An 8915-nucleotide genomic window follows, 5' to 3' on the forward strand; every position below is an offset into this window, starting at 1 on the left:
CGTACGACACCCCCTCTCCTCTCGATCCTGTAAAGCGAGCGAGCGAGCGACCCACGATTCCCTCACCCTGGCTAGGGTTCCTAGCCCCTCCTCCTCCCCCGCCCCTCCTACGCCGCCACCGCCGCCGAGCGCTTCCTGACCTCGCCGGGAGCAGACACCAGGACCCCACCGCCGTGCCTCCCTCTCTCCTTTCTCCTCTTTCCTCTCTCTCTCTCTCTCTCTCGTCTCTGAACTACGTGTCGTTCCTCTCTGCAGGTGCCTTCATGGCCGCGTCATGGATCTCGCCGCCGTGGGCTGCTTGCTCCTCCTCGGACGACCTGCCTCGCCCACGTCCAGTCTAACTCATGGGACGATGACGATGCCGCCACCATCGCGGATCTCTACGGCAGGCTGTGACAGTGGCCGTGGCGCGAGGAGCGACGAGCTCTGCAAGGGCATGCCCTGGAGCGAGGAGGAGCACAGGTTGTAATCTCTGACGACCTGTTCTCTGATTCTCATGCCCCTCCCGATTTTGACATAAAGATTCCTGCTAGAGTAGCAGGATGGTGCTACACTGATCCTCAAGACCACAAATTTATGCAATTTCCTTTTTTTTATCATGTGGATGTCAACAAAAAGGGACCCGTGTTATATTGTCATGCGCCAGATTCAACTGTTTGCATCGAAGTTGTTTGGATTCACCAGGAGGAAGCGGTCAGTCGTTTTTCGTCCACATCCAATTGACTACAATTTCAGATTAGCTTTTGTTTTTGCAGCAATTCAAAACTGCAGAACACATGTTCATCTTCCCCCAACCTACACAGTCAATAGTAATAGTTTTTATGATGATACATGAGCCAGTACTATGGCTCAATTTGATATGCTATTTGGATAAATACACTTTTGTGGAATTGTGCGAACTTCTCTTCATGTTGTTTACAGGCAGCCAAAGTTACACATCCAGCCATGACGACTACATGTAATTGTTTGTACATAAGCCTCAGCTCAAAATAAGGTTGATGGAAGTACTTTCTATATATGTTCTCCCCATTTAATTTTTTTTTTGATAAGTTCTATGGGATAGCTGGAGGGATGTTTGTTTTATTTATAATGTGTACATCTATGTATCATAACTTGTGGCTGCATGCCTATCAAGTATTTGATGCATTCACCTGAGATTAGTAATGATGTTAAGTCCTCCTAGATTAATCTCATATATACATTTGCAGGTTGTGCTTTACGATCCTAATGAGGGATTCGACAAGAAATATTTTCCAATCGGGAGAGGTTTCGTATCAGTTATATGAGAAGTGCAATATTTGGTACGTGTTTTTCTTGCTTATGTTTTCAACCATTGTATCATCTAGCAACTAACCTCTTTTCCAAAAACTACCACACTTTCATTGAAAAAAGAACAATTGTACTTGATGGACAACAATGGATGTAGGCTAGCAAAATAGACGTGATCTATTTTCGCCTTTTTAAAATATCTTCAGAATTGTACACTCACTCACCATATTACTCTTCTGATCTCCATAGAGGATTATGTTTGTGAGCATGTTAATTGCAGTCTTCTATTTATGAAGTAGCCATTCATTGGTCCATGTTTTGCTGATCGACTCAGACAAAGTATACAGTTTGCTTGAATTTATACTGTGATATGAAGCCAGGATAAGTTTTAATCAATGGCAATTAAAAGTTTTGTTTGAATTGCTGAAGATCTGAAGAATCCACTCACCCAGAGATCTTTTTAGTTGGTATGTATACATGTCTAATTTCTGAAGGTTTGAGTATATTGGACAAGACTAACACTTGGTGTGTGCTTCCTACCGATGCTGACTGGGCAGATCTGATATTGTTTGCAACTGGTGTCTAAGTTAATATGCAGTCTTTCCAGTGATTTTGGATATGCATAGAGATTGCTTTAGTGAGCATGGACACATATTTCTTAGTTACTACCTTCCCGTGCTCGCAAACCTTACCCGCCTCATTTCTTAATAGATTGATGAACATCAAGTTCCCAGCCTGGTCCTTTTCTCCGTTGAATAAATGGAGAACAAAAAAATGAAGTTTTTGTCTGCCAAATGGTCATTTGGCTACACCATTTATTCAGGTTATGAGCCTGCTGAAACGGATGTTAGCTACTGGTTAGGAAAGAATTAGTTCTTGGTCGTTTTCTGGCCTTGCGTAGTTCAACTGTTTCCACTGTTCCCTTTTGTTTTGGGGTGTTGGCCAGTCATTTCTTTGTCGTACTTTGGCGCTTTGGCCCTTCTGTTATTCTATGAAGTTTACATGCAGCTCTCCAGTATGGTTTCAGATTATCCTGGTTCCAGGTTAAGATTGTTTGTAGAGTAATCATACATCAATAGTGTATGTGCGGTCTGTATAAAATGGATAGGCGTAGGTTTTCTTAACCAACTTGCTGCGCATTATTGGTTCCAGGTGAAATATATTTTTCCTGCATCTTACACCAAGGGAGATTCAGGGGAAAAAGTGAGGTGCATAACTATAACAACAAGTCAGGCAAGATACCGGTGGTGTAGGCTTCAACATTCAGTCGTTGTGGCCACAATGCACTTTTATTTCATAATATACCCTGCATGTTTTATATTTGAGAGGGAATTAGATTTAGCCTAGCCGTGCCATCCATCCCAGATGCTAATAAATTGTGTAACTACCTAAGTTCCTTTTTGACTGCAGAAATAGCATCGACTGCAAACATGGAGTATGTTTTACATGTTTTTTTGTTGTTGAAAAAAGTATGCTTTTCATCTTAACCATACACTCGACAAAAAATGCTATTTTGCCAAAGAATTTCTTGTTAGCTGTGGTATTTAAGCTCAGAGTTACTAACTCAATGAGGTGTATTATAAATTTGGAGGTACTCATTTTTTTCCACATACAGAAATGTATTTGACACCTCTGAGCATCTACGGATCTTGCAATTGGTAGATAGCATTTGCCTTTTAAAAATTTTCTTTGAGACCATGTGAGTCCGAAGATAAATTGTTTAATAGTGAATGTTGTTATATTTATGCAAGTTGGATGCTATGGTGGCGATGGTGGTCGGGGGCTCCGATGCGGAGGCCCGCAAGGGGGAAACGGAAGGTGGCGGAGAAGGGAAGGTCATGGCCGGGAAGCAAGTTAGGCGCCACCGTATGGACAGGAAAGAGGGCGCTCGGAGGTACCTAGGAAATCGGGAGGGGCTGAGCAAGACGGCCAAGGGTGTCGCCAAGGTTTTCGGCGTCTAGCCGTCCACTCCTTGAGGTATATTCCTGTTTTTTTACATGAACCACCATCTCCAAATCTCCATGTCCACGCCCATAGTTTTGATCCATTTCACTATTTTGATCCATGGCCTCCATGTTGTTCATCTCCCAACTGCTGAATGGATGTGCCTTGATCTACCTCTCGACTAGAACCACAATTAGTCATTGGGTCAATCACAGAACCTATCAGCAGGACATTATTTCCTCTACCTGTACTTGACGTGTTAGTTGTAATGCAAATTAGGATCAACACTAATACAGTATCTATGTGATTAATTCTAGAATTTGTATACTGATTTTGCAGGATCATTTTGACAGTATATTATTTCTATTTAACTCTTTAATGTCTTGGTGTACATCTTTGTTTTCATTCTCTATAGTGGGCAACAATATGCTCTGTGTGCATAAACACTTATAAATTTGAGTTGGTACGTTGTGTTTCAGTGTACTATATAATCTCATTTGCTCTTTTGATAGATTTCACATTTTGGTTGACTTGTACTTTATCTCTTATTGTTTTCAGCCCATTAGAACAAAGGATTTATGCTGGTCCCATGTAACTGCATTCTTATCTGATCATTCAATTGTCTTTTTTTCCTATTTTTTGTATATTGGGCGATGCACTTTGTGTAGAACTAAAGATTAAGAGGAAGAGAAACATTAGGCGCAGGTCAACAAGTTTCGTTATGGATCTGATCATGCAATTGTCCTTTTTTTTCCTGTTTTGCTGTAGATTGATAGATGAGCTTTTTATAGAACTGAAGATTAAGAGGAAGAGAAACATTAGACACTTCAGAAAGTTTCGTTATGGAGGCAAAACTAATTTGTTGGTTCATATAGGAGATTGGATGACTATTTTAATATGAGTGTTGACAAGCTGAAGAAGATGGCCGGTGCCCTGTGCCGGAGGCAAGGGCAGCGTGCACATGTGCTTTCTATGGTACCCTGTCATCCATAGGTAGTGTCATTGGTTTTGCTGCAAGCAGTAGCATTTCCCGCTTTCAACACATTATGTGTTCTACATGTATTCATTTTACCTGTGTAAATAGTTTGTCTAAGACCTGAAATATTTCCTCATAATCAGTAATTTGTGGGCCTTGTGAACCATTGCTTATACCCTGTGTAGAAATGACAAATTTGAAGCTTGCAAGCTATGCATACTGATTATCATCCAAGCATGCTATTGTCACATTTTGAAATTGATCTTTCAGTGAATGCCATTTAGTGTACGCATATCAGCTTAGAGTACAGAAATATGAAACCTTTGTCTGCTTGTTATACTTAGTTTTCCTTCCACTGATGATAGGAAAAAGAAGGAACTGCACAAGACTACGATCACTGATGATAAGAGACTTCAAAGCACTTTGAAAAGAGTAGGAGACAACACCATTCCTGGTATTGAAGAGGCAACATTTACAAGGTTGATGTAGTTATCCAATTTCAGAACCCGGCAGATGAAATGTTGACATGCTGAACAATTACTAATGCAAAGCAAAACTAAGGATCCACTCACAAATTTCTTGTAAAAATGGCATTTCTTGATTTCTTGCAGTGCAAGCTTCACCTCACACGCTAACCTCCCAAACGACCACTTCTCCGTTAGTCGACGTGAAGACATGGGCCGCGCCAGTGTGGTGCAAGTCCTCCAGTTCACCTGGCGGCACGACACCAAGTGCCCTCATGGCAGAACTTAGGATGCACGACGACCATGGGATATAAGAAGAAATGAGTGGATTTGAGTGTCATCAGGGATGGGACCTCAAGCTCGTAGGCATAAAAAATTCTTTGCAGTATAACACCCAAGTGATTAACCTGTGATAATCAAGCTTAGAAAAAAGAGCACTACCCAGTAGTTGGTTATGCAGCAGGAGATGATATGACTTCAGTTCTTCTTCACATCACATAAACATAAAAATTTCTTTCTTTAACCAGTAAGGATTATTAATTATTGCCAATGACTTTTATCTCCCTATACATCACCTATCACTATATTATGATGATTTGAGACATAATGGGGTACATGTATTCTTATGATTCATCTAGCAGTGTGTGATTTCTTGACATTTTCCCAGCAATTTCACTTTGGTTTTCTTCTTTGCTTTTAGGTATTTGTGTTATTATCAGAACTACATATGACAGAATATAATTTGGCATTTTCAATGCTAGCACATGGAGTGGCAAGAGGGAGGAGAGGACCTATGGTGGCCAGGTAACTCAAGGATGGAGGGGAATTGGTGTAGAATAAGCCTGCACTCTTCAAGAAAATACATAGGATAATTATGAAACAAGGTATTGAAAAAAACGATAAAATATAGGTGACAAATACTTGAGGGGCTGTAACTGCAAGACTAAAATTAACGGAAAGGTAACCCTTTTTCTTTTTTAGATGAACAAACAGCTAAGCCAGTTGAGGAGCGATCTCCAGCAGCTCCTCGGTCGCCAGTGGTCTCAAAGATTGTCTGCTGAAAGACGAACAAGTGATCATGTTCTAGCATTGTTGAAAGCAGTAGTGAATGTTGATGTATGTACATTTTTCGTTCTGTGTATTGGAAGTGCAAATTTGTATATACTTTAATGACATTATTTACTGGATTTTAACATATTTGATATATTGGATTTTATCTTGTGTTCTAATGGTGCTTCAAATATTTTTACAAAAGAAATAAGAAAATACTAGAAACAAAATATTTAGCGTACTATATGCACGTCTAGCATAGTAACCGAGGTGTAGCATGTCTGCATGTGTTTGTATATCTGATGGAGTTTGGTCATGGGGAGGTGCGACTTGCGGCGAGATCTATGGCCGGTGAGGGAGGCCTCTCAGGGGCAACAACCTACATTGGACGAGGGCATGCGGGAGTGTCTTTGATGCAGTGCAGGAGACGTCTCGTGGAGGGAGGGGATTGTGAAAAGTGGTGGATCGCAACTGCTTGGATGTACTATATCTAACGACTAGTATGCATGCTTGAACAAGGTACATCCATATCTAGATAAATCTAAGACAAAAATTTTGGGACAGAGGGAGTACGATAAAGTGAAACATGGTGGACATGGCACCGTGGCAGAGCTGGCGGAGACATGTAAGTGGTGATGTTGAAGCTGGCGGCGGAAGTGATGGCCAAACAGGGTTCCTTAGCACTAGCGAGGAGGCTCATGGGTTCCGAGGACCAATGAAATATTGCAGCAACAACGTATTGGGTTCCATTTTCTGGCGGAGAAGAACTAATGAACAACATGTGCGCGATTCATTTGTTCATTCATTTGATCGATCCTTATTTTACTCAACTTAGATTCATTTACTTTTGTACAGTTTGGTGAATCGAGAAATTTAGTGATATTAATTGCAATGAGGAATATCATATATCCATAAACATCGGAATTTTTGTCCCGTAGAACATGATCATGTTGAACTAGGAAGGCTTTTAAAATGCATGTGGCAACGGACGGGCATTCTACGTCTCTAAAAGGATTTGCTAATAACAACAAATAATCAGTACCACCACTAACCCTTTACATGATGCAATGTCAGTATATGTTTGACATCACGTCGCATCCATTCTCTTAGTGTAGTCGGAGTGTTCATCATTTTTTGCAATTGGCCTGAAAGATATTGAACCTCTAATATGTGGTTGTAAGATGTGCTTTGGTTAAACATTCTATTTGCCCACCTTCAGGAGAAGTGTAAATGGCATTTGGTTTTTTTTTGAGAAATAAATGGCATTTGGTTATTCATGTATACCACCAGCAGGACTCATGGGATTTATGGATTGTCAATAGCCCTCATCTGATTCCTTGATGTACTTATATCGCTTTCTTTTCGGTCTCCTTTTCATTCGAGCGGGGCGATGAGGGAAAGAACTGGTTGTGGTGAAAGTCAGTTTAGTGCATCAAGGATTGGAGGTTCTGAGATTTGCAAGAGGTGATGGAGGATGTTTAGTTACTTTGGCTCATGATATAGTACTATAACATGAGTACAACCATAAGCTTATTCAAAATCTAAAGTTCCTGACTGCAGGAGACATGTACTCCCTCTGTTTCTAAATATAAGTCCTTTTAGAGATTCCACTATAGAGACTAGATTCGAATGTATATAGACGCCTTTTAGAGTATATGTTCGCTCATTTTGCTCTGTATGTAGTCTATAGTGAAATATCAAAAAAGACTTATATTTAGGAACGGAGGGAGTATTTTGTAATCTTTTTATTTTTCTTCATTTTCGTTTTCTTATACTTATTTTCAATTTGAACGAACGGAGGGAACAAATTGAAGTTGGGTAGCACTATACAGTTTTATAGCAGTAACATTCTGCGAGCTTCTTAAATTTGGTATCTATGAATAGTTGATTTGTTTGTTTTGATTTATATAGCCTTGTAGATGTTCACCTCTCTACCAGATTTCCATAATGGAATGTCGTCCAGTGTATTCGATGGGCAGCTCAGCTTGCACATGAATTGGACGTGGCAAAGCTTATCTTGGAGCAGACTCAAAAACAGTGGCAGCTAAATTAAGAAGCTCGGAAATTGATAGATCAATCTATGGCCTATTGCTGAGGAGGTAAAGAAGTGCATGCGATCAAGAGAGGAGTTTCAGGGTGGCATGGGTGAGATGCTTGACTAATGGAGCTTCCCTTTGGCTAACTAAAGAGGATTGTGCGAATAAGTTATGTGAAACTTGGGCCAGGTACATATCAGATCGTATTCGTGATGTTTTTGGTCTCGGATCGTGCTGAAATGAATGAATAAAACAAAACCCATTCCAACTAAAAAACATGACTTTTGAGTCGTCAATAGGAGCATCTATAGCCGAATTTCGCAAATCCGCGCACCCAAAAAGTCCACATAAGCACCTGGTCATTGTCCGTTTTGAGCCTCTGTTTATCCGTTCATGCAACCATACTCCTCATTTTGTCCCTTGTATATCCGGTGACGTGCATGTGCTTGATGGAGATGAAGAGAGAGAAAGAAAAGAAAGAAAAGATAGTCCATGGTGGGCCACATCCTACGTGGCGGATCGACCATGCACGTCTATGAGCCTCATATACTCTCCATATTTGGTGTCAATATGAGAGTCTGCGGATAGCCTGGACCGGGAATGATATAAGGGGTCGGGTCGGGTTACCATTTTCCTTCTCTCTCCCGTTTGGTCAACGATCGGGCATGTCCGCAGATTTGAGGGGACCGGCTGTATGTGCTCTAAGATTATTGTGTTTGATAATATGATGTGTGTTAGCCGACTGTCGAAACAAAAAAGATGTGAGTTAGCTTAGATGACATTGTTCTCGGTAATATTAGCTCAGCGAGTAGTACCTCATTTTTTTTCAAAAGCCCGTGGCAACGCACGGGCGTTTTACTAGTTCTAGTAGTATGCCAAGCAAAGACCAACTTATTGGTAATAGAAAACAGTAAAACAGAAAAAAAACATAGAAGAAGAAAAAACCAAAAAAGAAACATAGAAGAAAAAAAACAAAGAAAAAATGTGTGCACTTGTCAAATGGGTAGTTAACTTTGATTATAGTTGATGTTTTGGTAAGATTTTATAATTTGGATATGAGTAGTGGAAGATAAGAAAAGTTTGGAGTTAGTTGAGATTTTTTTTAAGATTTGATTTGAATGAGTTAATGCATGAAGTTATTTTCGGAAAGTGTCGATTTGATTGAATTGATGCATG

The sequence above is a fragment of the Triticum aestivum genome, chromosome 7B (genome assembly GCF_018294505.1).
Source record: "Triticum aestivum cultivar Chinese Spring chromosome 7B, IWGSC CS RefSeq v2.1, whole genome shotgun sequence".
NCBI classification, from domain to species: domain Eukaryota; kingdom Viridiplantae; phylum Streptophyta; class Magnoliopsida; order Poales; family Poaceae; genus Triticum; species Triticum aestivum.